The 13,247-nt window shown below is 40.0% G+C and overlaps 1 protein-coding gene and 1 pseudogene across 4 annotated transcripts in view; both read left to right on the plus strand.

Moving 5' to 3' along the window:
• LOC141581865 (transcription factor BTF3 pseudogene) overlaps positions 1-13,244 on the plus strand; it is a 35,191-nt pseudogene extending 21,947 nt beyond the window's left edge.
• Positions 1-13,247, plus strand: part of SKAP1 (src kinase associated phosphoprotein 1) — a 313,962-nt gene that overhangs the window by 58,046 nt on the left and 242,669 nt on the right. The gene's annotated exons all lie outside the window — the stretch shown is intronic.

Consider the following 13,247-nt stretch of genomic DNA (forward strand, 5'->3'; position numbering starts at 1 on the left):
GCCTGTTAAGTAGCTGGGACCAGAAGTGCAAGCCACCACATCTGGCTTTTTTTTTTTGGTAGAGACATGGTCTTATCATGTTGCCCAGACTGGTCTGGAACTCTTGGACTCAAGTGATCTGCCCACCTCGGCCTCCCAAAGTGCTGGAATTATAGGCATGCGCCTCCATGCCTGGCTGCACTACAGTAAAGCTAAGTCTTCAACCTCAGCTGAACCCTTAGTGATAACTGGCAGTTATTTCACATGCTCCATGTCAGGAACCTTTTTTCTTGATTTTTTCCCCCTCCTCAAGTCCTTATCAGTTTTTACCTCATCATATTGCTTCTCACTCTTTCCATGAGTATGTCACAGCCTATTTCACAAGAGAAAAGAGAGGCTCTCAGATTGGAACCTACTTAGTATCCTACCCTGTCCCTTACTCAACATAACTGCTTTGGGTCACTAGGCTGGGCCATTGCCACCTTCTCTTCTGCTGGGCCTGGCCCCTCTGCCTGACCTCCTTCTGCATCTTGGCCCTGGCCTCTCTGTGACCATCCCCTCCCCTGCCAGGCTTCTCTGTGATCCTGAATGTTCCCTCAGCAAATCTTATCTGCAGGCAATAAGACAGGTTGTGACATTAGTCAGACTTGAGTTTTTCTGGTTCCAGTTTTTACCATTTGTATGTTCTGGGCCAATTACATCACTTCTACATAATTTGATTACTTTAGCCAAACTGGTCCACAGTTGGGTTTTCCGTGCTCTTAGTCACTCACAGAGTGTCTGGCAAATAGTGGAAATTTATTCATCTCCACTATTGAGAGAACAAATGCAGTATTCATAACTTGAGATACAGAGACTGTGTTGGCATGTTAATGCTGAGATACTCACTTTGCCTAGATGAACTCTGATAACTAATCAAGCTGTTATGTAAAAAATTTTTTACATAACATTTGCCTTCAGGTGAATACTATGTCCATGCTTATAACAAGGAAAATATCAAAGGCATGATAGCTGAGAAGAGTTTTTCCAAGGAAGTTTTAAATTTTTTTATAGAAACCGTCTCATTTTTAAATGAGTATCACATTTGTGAATTTGCTTCTGATTCTGTACAAGATAAACTCTGGTGGCTCCATAGTGTGGACTTTTAAACTCCTATATTGCAATCAGCTAACCTCTCCATGCTTCATTGTTCTCATCTGTAAAGTGAAGGCTAGATTAAATGATCCCAAATGTCCTTCCAGCTGTAAAATTCAGTGAGTATATGGGCCACAGTCACACAGTCACTCAGCTGTCAGTTATTCACTAATCAGAAAATGACATCTCAGTGGTCAAAGAGTAGCTGTTACCCTGAAGCAAGCAAAAAATAAAACAAAATTAGGTCTTTAAGCATCAACAGTGACAAAAATGACAGAACAAGGGCCAAAGACACAACAGTTTAGAACACAGTAATCAGCTGGAATTCTTTTTACATAAGCAGTGCCTTGTTTTCTCCAATACACAAGTTTGGAACCAAAAGGCATCTCTGACTTTCCTCTTGATGCTCTGCTCCCAGCCAAGTCCGTTATCTAATCTTTTGTCTCTTCTCTTGCTCTCAAGTAGCTTCCTAAACGTATCTCCCCACTTTTCTCCCTCCCATCCGTGCTACACATATCTGCTGGATTTGATATGGCCGTCATTTTTTATCCTTAAATATAAACAAATAAGTAGAGCTTGCAATGACTCCCTTTTATTTACAGAAAAAAACCCCTCTAACTCTGACCTGTTATTTAGTGTTTTTATTTTGCCATAATGTATTTGGCTAGCATTTTTCCTTTATTAGTTCATCAAATTATAGTTTGTTTCCTATTACATGCAGGACGTATGGGGATTGTGTAGACATGCTAGTGAGATTTGCTGGTGAGAAAACTGTCCTCATGCTAGAAAGTAGGGGAAGGAATATTAGAATGTGGGTTTCTAGTGTTGCAATGAGAAAAAGCTTAATCACTCGCTAATCAAAAAGAGCTCTTAGAGTTCTTAATGTTTATATTCAGAGTGGGTGTTTGATCGACTAGCAATGACTCCATGTAGCAAAAGTGTTATAGGAGACTCTAGTGGTAAATAGGACTTTAATTTCTTTTCAAAATTTAATTTCTTTTTTTGCTCTCCAGGAATGGACTTAAAAATTGTGCTGGGGGAGCAGGTGATACATTATACTGTCAATCTCAGATAATGTTGTTTGCTATTTAATACAAGTTTGATTGTGATCATTGTATTTAGTAAGTGGGTGAACATTGTATTATCTACCTGGATGGGCTTGTAAATATAGACTCAAGACCACAGTCTTGGGTCTTACATCTCCCAAAAGAACCCAGGACCTTCTTGTGATATGTTCTTCTATTACATAATTGAGTTATATGCCTATTATCTGTTGTTACAGTAGTATTTATTTACCATATTAGATTGTCATCTCATCATATACAAATAGCTCACGTTTTGGGGGCTAGATTGTAAGCTCCTTGTAGGTAGGCATTAGGTCTTGTACTTTTGGTGAGATTAAGGAACTGGGACTAGAAGGATCACCAGATCCCCTACCAAGGACCTTCCTTTTACTGGCCAATTGTTTATAAAGCTGGTACCTGGACCCCTGGGCCCCAGGCCTTGGATGCCTCCACCAGGGACTTCCACCAGATGGTGCTCTTTTCCCATATCTGTTGTTGGGTGTCACTGGCCATGTTACTTTTTGCCACTAGTACGTTCCTTCTGCAAGGTAGTAGATGGGACACTTTCAGAAGATAATTTGGAAACAATATGGATCTTTCCAAGTGAGAAAATATATTATAGGAAATATTTAGTGTACGGACTCTGCACTGCTCAGCAAAGCCATTTCCTTGAGTATAAATCAACTTCTACCATGTGGCTCACTGCTCAAGATGAGTTGCAAGGGGTTTTCCTAGCCTTATCAACGTCCATGGAATTCCTTCTCAACTGGGTGTCCATCTGAATCCTATTCCATTTTCAATGCCAGAATAACTTTTCAATGTTAGCCTTTGCAGTCTGTTTGGACACAGCCATTATCAAAGAACAGAGATGGTCAAGAGGGAGATAGAAGTTTTTGGACATTGAGTATTGCAGACAGCCTATGCATTCAGGAGGCATTACTGTTTTAGTACAAAAAGGAAGTTCAAGCTGAGTGCAGTGATTCGCCTGTAATCTCAGCACTTTGGGAGAACAAGGCAGGCAGATTGCTTGAGTTCAGGAGTTCAAGAGCAGTCTGGGCAACATGGTGAAACCCTGTCTCTACAGAAAATACAAAAATTCACCAGGCGTGGGCCAGTAGTCCCAGATACTCGAGCTGCAAAGGTGGAACGATGGCTTGAGCCTGGGAGGCAGAGGTTGCAGTGAGCTGAGATTGTGCCACTACACTCCAGCGTGGGCAACAGAGCAAGACCCTGTCTCAAAAACAAAACAAAACAAACAAAAAAAAGAAGTTCAAATTTAGATGTTCTTAAGTCCTTAAGAAGAGATTTGATTTCATTCAGCAGGTGGTTTATCAAGGCAGAGAGTATATGATGTCTTTTAAATTTCCATAAGTCACAGGTAAAATTACACTTTTAATACTTCAGTTGCAAAAAAAATTCATCTAGATGTTCTAGATTTATAACATCACAGATGTTGGCCTTTCTGGATAGCTAGTTTTATAATGCCATTACAACCCTATTCATCTAATTCAGTGGGTCTTATCATTTTTGGTGGGTGTGGGGCAGGGGTGAGTTATTGTCACTAATGAAGTCTATGGAAAACATAGAAAAGAAAACAAATATTACATTTTACCCACAATTTTAGGAAGTTTAGGAAACCCCCTGAAGCCCGAACTATGGACTCCAGGTTAAAGACCTCTGTCTCACCACTCCCTAATACTCATATTAGGGTTGATTCATGCCCATAGGCTATCTAACAAAGCAATTGTATCTTCTCTTAAGTACCAGATTTATTTTCTATGTTGTAGCCAATAGGAAAGCAGTTAATATGGAATTTAAGAGCTTGGGCTGTGGAACCAAGTAGACTTGTGATATGATTTGGCTCTGGGTCCCCACCCAAATCTCATCTTGAATTGTAATCCCCACGTGTGGAGGAAGGGACCTGGTGAGAAATGACTGGATCGTGGGAGCAGATTCGCTGCTTGTTGTTCTCATGATAATGAGTGAGTTCTCACGAAATCTGGCTATTTGATAAGTATCTAGCACTTCCCCCTTCTCTCACTCTCACTCTCTCTCTCTCCTGCCACCTTGTGAAGAAGATGCTTGCTTCCCTTTCACCTTCCACCATGGTTGTAAGTTTCCTGAGGCCTCTGCAGCCATGTGGAACTGTGAGTCAAATTAAATTTATTTATAAATTACTTGGTCTCAGATAGTACCCTTATAACAGTGTGAAAATGGACTAATCCAACCTGAATACAAATCTTGGTTCTGCCACTTATTAGCTACGTGATCTTGGCCATGTTGTTTGACCTTCCTGAGTTTCAGTTTCCTCATCTGTAAAATGGGGATAGTAATAGTCCTGGGCTGGGCACAGTGGCTTATGCCTATAATCCCAGTGCTTTGGGAGGCCAGAGTAGGAGGATCACTTGAAGCCACGAGTTCGAGACCAGCCTGGACAACATAGTGAGAATTTGTATCTACTAAAATAAAAATTAAAGGAAATTAGCCAGGTTTAGTGGTACACACCTATAGTCCCAGCTACTTGGGAGATTGAGACAGGAAGATAGCTTGAGCCCAGGAATTTGAGTTTACAGTGAGTTATGATTGCACCACTGCATTCGAGCCTGGGTGACAGAGTGCAACTTTGTCTTTAAAATAATAATAATAATAATAATAATAGTGCTGACTTCCTAGGGTTATTATGAAGATTAAATAAAATAATACATGTAAAACATATACCTAACACAGGGCCAGAGGTGGTAGCTCACACCTGTAAGCCCAGCACTTTAGGAAGCTGAGGTGGGTAAATCACTTGAGGCCAGGAGTTCAAGACCAACCTTGCCAACATGGCAAAACACCATCTCTACTAAAAAGATTAAAAAAATTAGCTGAGCATGGTGGTGCACGCCTATAATCCCAGCTACTCAGGAGGCTGAGGCACGAAATTCATGTGAACCCAGGAGACAAAGGTTGCAGTGAGCCAAGATTGCACTACTGTACTCCAGCCTGGGTGAGAGTGAGACACTGTCTCAAAAATATATATATGATATATATGTGTGTGTGTGTGTGTGTGTGTGTGTGTGTGTGTACATATATATATAAAACACACAGTGCCTAACATGTAAGTGCTAATAAGTGTTAATCATTTTATTATCTTTGGGAAATGAAATTTTTTCCTTCCTTTTGTTTTGTTATTGTTGTTGTTGTTGTTGTTGTTGTTGTTGTTTTTTGAGACAGGGTCTTGCTGTGTTACTCAGGCTGGAGTGCAGTGATGTGATCACGGCTCACTGCTACCTCAACCTCCCAGGCTCAAGCGATCCTCCCTCCCAGCTCAGCCTCCCAAGTAGCTGGGATTATAGGCGTGCATGGCTAATTTCTCTTTTCCTTCTTCTTCTTCTTTTTTTTTTTTTTTTTTTTTTTTGTAGAGTTTCGCCACATTGCCCATGGCTGGTCTTGAACTCCTGGGTCCAGGCAACCTACCCGCCTTGGCCTCCCAAAGTGCTGGGATTACAGGCATGAGCCACTGCACCTCACCTGTATTTCTAATAATATGAGGATAGCTACAGTTATTTGTCTGATCTGTTTCATCAGGATCTATCTAATTAGCTGACTGAGGGGATAAAGCTCTAAGTACTTTAATCTCAATAACCATGTTCATTGGTTAGCTCCATGGTCAAGAATGTGGTATTCTCTCCCTTGTAATCTATTGATTTAGATTCAGTAGCCCTATTTTCAGCAGAAACCTAATAATGTGTTCTGTGAATTGTTTGGTTTTTATAATTTCAACTTTTATTTTAGACTCGGGGTACATGTACAGGTTTGTTACGTGGATATATAGTGTGATGCTGAAGTTTGAGATACAAATGATCTCATCACCCAAATAGCAAGCATAGTACCTAAAAGTTTTTCAACTCTTACCCCTCTTTTTCCGCACTTCTGTTAGTCCCTAGTGTCTATTGCTCACATCTGTATGTTCATAAGTACGTAATGTTTAGCTCTCACTTATAAGTGAGAATATGCAGTATTTGGTTTTCTATTTCTATGTTAATTCACTTAGGATAATAGTCTCCAGCTGTATCTGTGTTGCTGAAAAGGGCGTGATTTCATTCTTTATTATAGTTGCATTATAGTCCATGGTGTATATGTACCACATTAAAAAAAAAAATCTAATCCACTGTTGATGGACATGTAGGCTGATTCCATGTCCTTGCTATTGTGAATAGTGCTGCGATGAACCTACAAGTGCATATGTCTTTTTAGTAGCATGATTTATTTTCTTTTGGATATATACCCATTAATGGGATTGCTGGATTGAATGGGAGTTCTGTTTTAAGTTCTTTGATAAATCTCCAAACTCCTTTCCAAGCAACTAATTCAATTTACATTCCCACCAATTATGTGTAAGTGTTCCTTTTTCTCCACAGCCTCATGAGCACCTGTTGTTTATTGACTTTTTAATAATAACCATTCTGGCTGGGTATGGTGACTCATCCTTATAATCACAGTACTTTGGGTGGCTGAGGCGGGCTTGAACTCAGGAGTTTGAGACCAGCCTGGGCAACATTGAGAAACCTTGTCTCTACCAAAAACACAAAAATTAGCCAGGTGTGGTGGCATGTGTTAGTTCCAGCTACTGGAAAGCTGAGGTGGAGAGGATTGCTTGAGCCCAGGAGGTTGAGGCTGCAGTAAGTCACGATCATGCCACAGCACTCCAGCACAGGCGACAGAGCAAGACCATGTTTCAAAAAAATATAATAATAATGATAACCATTCTGATTGGTGTGAGATGGTTTTGATTTGCATTTCTCTGATGATTAGTGATGTTGAGCATTTAAAAATATTCATTGGCCACTTGTGTATCTTCTCTTCAGAAGTGTCTGTTCATGTCTTTTGCCAACTTTTTAATGGCATTATTTTTTTGCTTGTCTGATTGTTTAAGTTCTTTGTAGACTCTGAATTTTGGGTGGCAACCTAGAACTGTGTGTTTGCAGTACGAAAGATACTGAACTATATTTGTAGATGGAGCATATCTCTTATAGTCATCATTTCATCTGTGGTACCTAGGCAAAGGGTTTGTCATAGAAGAAGTTCAATAAATATTGAGTTGGTTGACTGAGTCACTGAATTCTTTTTGAATAGTAAAATATCTTTAGAGAAAGACTCAGTTAATTTTGATGATTGTTTGAACGTTAGATTATATTTTCAGGACTTTCCTCCTTAGTTCCTTATTAGAAGACCTGCTCTGAAACTGGTTGTTGGGGATGGAAACTAGTCCACTCCATTTAAAAGCTCTGTAATGATGGATAAGTTATTTAATCCTTGGTTCCTCAGTTTTCTCATTTGGAAAATGGACATAATAATAGGATTAGAATGTGGAGCAAATGGATTAATAGAAGTGTATAGAGCAACATCTAACAAAATGTTCAATGAATCTTAGCATTGTTATTAGCACTACTGTTACTACTACAGGGACTGCCGCTTATCAAGATTCCCTCAATACTGTGGGTTCAATTTATTTGTACCTTTCCCCAAATTAAAGTTCAGTTTTAATTTTTTCCTTTTTTTTTTTTTTTTTTTTGAGACAGGATCTCACTCTGTTGCCCAGACTGAAGTCCAGTGGTGCAATCATGGCTCTCTGTAGTATTGACCTCCCAGACTCATGCAATTCTCCCACCTCAGCCTCCTCAGCAACTGGTACTACAGATGCACACCAGTACACCCAGCTAATTTTTGTACTTTTTGCAGAGACGAGATTTTGCCATGTTGTCTAGGCTGGACTCAAACTCCTGGGCTCAAGCAATCCACCCACCTTGGCCTCCCGGAGTGCTTGGATTACCGGTGTGAGCTACTGCACCTGACCTAAAGTTCAATTAAAACTTTTCTTTTTGAGACAAAGTCTCTCTCTGTCACCCAGGCTGGAGTGCAGTGGTGTGATCTCAGCTCACTGCAACCTCCACCTACTGAGTTCAAGTGATTCTCCTGCCTCAGACTCCCACATAGCTGAGATTACAGGCACGTACCACCATGCCTAGTTAATTTTTTTGTATTTTTAGTAGAGACAGGGTTTCACCATATTGGTCAGGCTGGTCTCAAACTTCTGACCTACCAAAGTGCTGGGATTACAGGCGCGAGCCACCACGCCTGGCCAAAATGTCTTCAATTTGGAAACACAAATAGCAAACTCTGTCTAGCGTACAATGTAATAATAAAATTCTAAGACTCTGTTCTGTAGCGTAGAGAAAATATTGTGAGATTTTATTCTTCCATTTTCACTTTTAGAGGCACAAGTGAAGATGGGTTTATTTTTACTGAATGTGAAAATGATCATCATCAATACGGTTGCAACATTCTCTCTCTGCTCATTCTGTACTGTATCATTTTTCAGTTTCAAATATCATTTGCGTGGTCCTGATGACATTGAGTATGGATATTGCAGAGGAGTGATAGCTTCCCTTTCCTATTGAAGCTGAAGCTTCAAAGAGAAGATTAAAGAAGTGTTTGTTATCTGTCTGCACAGGCCTGACACACAATTCTCAGAGGCTTTTAGGATAAACACAACTCTGTATGTGTGCATTTATATGCTTTTTCTTCTGTATACTTCTATTGCGGTCTTTGTATTTTGGTTTAAAATTTCTAGTTTCAGACTTCTTGGACTCTCTGGTTAAAGGAGAACTGTTTTCAGAAAAAAGGTAAGAATTGGAAGATGTTGGCAGGATTTTACTAAATGCCTCCTGAAGAGTATAGGATTCTCTATTGTGGAATTATAGTTTCAGAGAACATGATGAAGGCCACCCATTGGGTATCTTTAACAAGACAAGACCAAGATCTTAAAGGAGTCCAGCAGAGACTAATCTGTGGTGCCCTCCAGTGAGGGATGCAATTGCTCACTTTTTGGGCTTTCCTTTAGAAGTGTTCTTTGTGAGCTTTGGAATAGAGCTGTGTCTTTAAAAAAAAAAAAAAAAAAAAAAAAACCTTCCTGTAGGGTTAATCCATAAATAATATTTAGAGGGAGAAAAGGTAGGATAGCAAGATACCTTCTGAAAAAGAAGGGAACTAACATTTTATTTCATGCTGTTGTTCCACATCAAGTTCTACATATGATTTTTGTTGTCAGAATTTTCTCTCTTCTTTTTTTTTTTTTTTGGAGACAGGGTCTCGTTCTATTACTGAAGTTGGGGTGCAGTGGTGCAATCACAGCTAACTACAGCTTCAACCTTTTGGGCTCAAGCAGTCCTCCCACCTCAGCCTCCCGAGTAGCTAGGACTAGCATGTGCTACCATGTCCAGCTAATTTTTGTACTTTTTGTAGAGATGGGTTTTTGCCATGTTTCTCAAGCTTGTCTTGAACTCCTGGGCTCAAGCAATCCTTTTGTCTTGGCATCCCAAAGTGCTGGGATTATAGGTGTCAGCTACCACACTCAACCTCAGATTTTTTTAAATTGACAAATGCAGTTGAATATATTTAAAATGCACAATATGATTATATATCTACACATACATATTGTGAAATGATTACCATAATCATATTAATTAATACATTCATGACCTTACATAGCTTACATGGTTACCTTTTTTTTTTTTTTTTGGTGAGAATGCTTAAAATCTACTCTCTTACCAAATTTCAAGTATGTAATACAGTATTATTAACTATAGTCACTATGCTGTAGATTAGATCCTCAGAATTTATTCATCTTATAATTGAAAGTTCGACAGAAATATTTAATTACAGTATTACCAAGAATAAAGCAGGTTCTGCTATTTAACATCAACTAAATGGACCTACTACTTTATTTGATACTGTTGAGTTCTTTTTTTTTTTTTTTTTTTTTTTTTTTGAGACGGAGTTTCACTCTTGTTACCCAGGCTGCAGTGCAATGGCGCGATCTTGGCTCACCGTAACCTCCGCCCCCTGGGTTCAGGCAATTCTCCTGCCTCAGCCTCCTGAGTAGCTGGGATTACAGGCACGCACCACCATGCCCAGCTAATTTTCTGTATTTTTAGTAGAGACGGGGTTTCACCATGTTGACCAGGATGGTCTCGATCTCTCGACCTCGTGATCCACCCGCCTCGGCCTCCCAAAGTGCTGGGATTACAGGCTTGAGCCACCGCGCCTGGCCTGATACTGTTGAGTTCTTAAGATATAACTACTATTGGCAGAAGCAATACTTTTTGTATATGTGACTTATAAGATCATATTTCTTCTTGACTAACAAGAGAATCCGGGAAGCCAGGGTACTTTAAAGTAGGTAGAGAAAGGGACTGAAAATGTGTGTTAGTTGGAGTGGGCATTATGGGAGAGGGAGGCACAGAAGAGGCTGAGATCAACATCAATAGCATACTTTGCCTATTTAGCAATTTACCTAGAGCACTTTTAAACTGCCACTGTACGACTAGGGTTTTTTCTGGGCCAATAAAAGAGAACAACATTAGTTAGCACAGTTCTTGTGTTGCCATGATTAACATTTTGGAAAGAAGAGAGAGATACAGAGAGGGAGTACATACACATGTGCACGTACATATATGCACATACTCGAACCCTAATTTCTATTTATATTAAATTAGAAGTTGGGTAATGATAGAAATTGGGGACTAGGGCAGTGCGTCAAGAGAAGATGAAAAATAGCAAGAGCAGATGGAAAATTGCTCAGCCGTTTATTGATTTGCTTGATTAGTGAAAGGAGTTTTATGGAAAACTCTTCATGGCGGCCAGGTACAGTGGAAAGCTGCACCGTGTGCTAGGTGGAGATTGATCCATCATACTATTATCCACAACTTATTTCAGTTTCAGCCAGTTCCAGCTTACATATGCCCCTAATTGATATGGACACTTCTTCCCAGCTTTTGAAGCTTTCCACTTTTCACCCCATCCTCTGCTCCTTCCTCTCCCCTTTGCTACTGCAGATGTCAAAGCTGTCCTGGAATTTCCTTGCCCTCTAACCTAAGTATCTTACATTTCTCTTCACCTGATTGCCAGCCCAGAACTGTTCTGGAAAAGGAAAGGAAGGAGGAAATTCAATTTGTCAGGTTTCTACTCCACTTTCTTATCTTTGATAATGTTCCCCAAATTCACCTGTGGACTATGGCAACATACTTACTCTCCACTGACCTCTTCCATCTTCATTTTCTGAAAATGTATCACACAGTAAAGAAATAACAAACATACTCACTAGGCTGATACTCCTCCCTGAAGAAGCCAAGCCTAATTTTAGTCATGTATGTACTAGAAGACACACCATTATCACCTGTGTATTGTCCTTTTCTGCTTCTTTTTTGAGTTTAAGGGACCCTTTAAACTGCAAGCTTGTCTAATCCTGCCTTATTTTGTTGTTGCTGTTGTTTTTGTTCTGTTTTGTTTTGGATTAGGCTTTTAGCAGACTGAAGCCATGATTTTTAGTTTCTTTCTCTAGTGATAAGTGGAAAAGAGGGATGAGTAAGGGGCTTTGCAGGCCCACCAGAAACAGAAACTAAGAACCCATGACTATTCTCTCCCTTGGGCATCCCTACAAAAGAATTCTGTAAAAACTGTGGACTCCCTCCCTAGGTAAAAATAAATAAATATCCTCTCACGCACATATACACTCCTGAGAGGTCAAGAAAAGGATAGAAATGTATCCCTTATATTTGCCGGCATGGAGGATATTATGTCTATAGCAAGAGTTAATGTGCAGTGCCTCTGAATCTGACTGAAGGATGTTGAGTGAGTGGGCAGTGAGAGAATAAAAAGAGCCAAGTGTAGACAGTGCTTTTGAAAATGTCACTGTGACGTGAAGGGAAACAGGACAGCAGGTGGAGGGATGTGAAGGGCTGAGGGAGGGTTTGCTTTATTTTTATATGAGAGTAAATGCTAATGGAAAGGGGTCAAACTGAGAGGAAGAGGAGAAAAACCAATAAAGAATAATATAAAGTTCCTGTGAAGGTAGGAGGAAACGGGATCCAAAATATAGTAGACCTTCTTGGATAAGCATTATATATAACATAGTTTTTGTGGGGAAAGAAATGCAATTTAGTTTCCAAATTAGTAACTTACAAATGATCCTTTCCACCATTGCTATTTTGTTAGCTTAAGACTTCAAGGATTGCTGGATGCAATGGCTCATGCCTGTAATCCCAATACTTTGGGATGGTGAGGTGGGAGGATTGCTTAAGCCCAAGAGTTTGAGACCAGCCTGGGCAACAAAGTGAGACCCCATCTCTACAGAAAACCAAAAAATTAGCTAGCTGTGGTGGTATATGCTTGTGGTCCCAGCTACACAGGAGACTGAGGCAGGAAGATCTCTTGAGCCCAGCATGTCAAGGCTGCAGTGAGTGATGTTCATGACACTGCATTCCAGCTTGGGTGTTAGAGCAAGACCCAGTCTCAGGAAAAAAAAAAAAAAAAAAAAAAAAAAAAAGACTTCAAAGGTTGTCAGTTTTGCCAATCATTTCCCAAAATAATAGAGGAGATAGGAAGGTACAGTGGACTGCAAGAGCCCCATTCTTGGCTCAGACATGAAAATGTTAGACAACCTTAGGTAAAGTGTTACTTTTCACTTATAAAATTAAGAATTTAGGCTTAAGAGGCAAAGCCCAGGAGTTCGATGCTGCAGTGAGCTATGATTGTGACACTGTACTCTATCCTGGGTAATAGAGAAAAAAAAAATTAGGCTTAAGAGGCATTTCAGGATGTGTTGGTGTTGGTGGTGGGGTTTGATTGTTGTAACAACTGGGAGTGCCTCTGGTGTTTGGTGCCCAGGACCAGTGATGCTAATGGTCCTATAGTACACAGGCCAGATTGTCACAACAAAAAACCATCCTGCTGAAAGTCTGTAGAGCTCTTGATGAGAAACCCCGGGCCACTGCTGGGTTCCCTTTAGGACCTTTTCAGCTGTAACATCAAAATCATCTGAGGAAGTGCAGTGAATTAAATGTATCTTTTAAGCTATTGAGACTCTTTCAAATCTTAGGGACAACATTTTGTTTTTCTCAAAGTGAGTAGTGTCTTTGGCTGGTTATAGACTTTAGCAAGCTTTTTGGACCAGGTGCTATAGCTGTGGTAGGCCAACCAAAATTGAGAAATAAAACTTTGACTTATCCCCCTTTTTTCCTTGTATTT

This window comes from Saimiri boliviensis, chromosome 17, assembly GCF_048565385.1.
Source record: "Saimiri boliviensis isolate mSaiBol1 chromosome 17, mSaiBol1.pri, whole genome shotgun sequence".
Taxonomy (NCBI): domain Eukaryota; kingdom Metazoa; phylum Chordata; class Mammalia; order Primates; family Cebidae; genus Saimiri; species Saimiri boliviensis.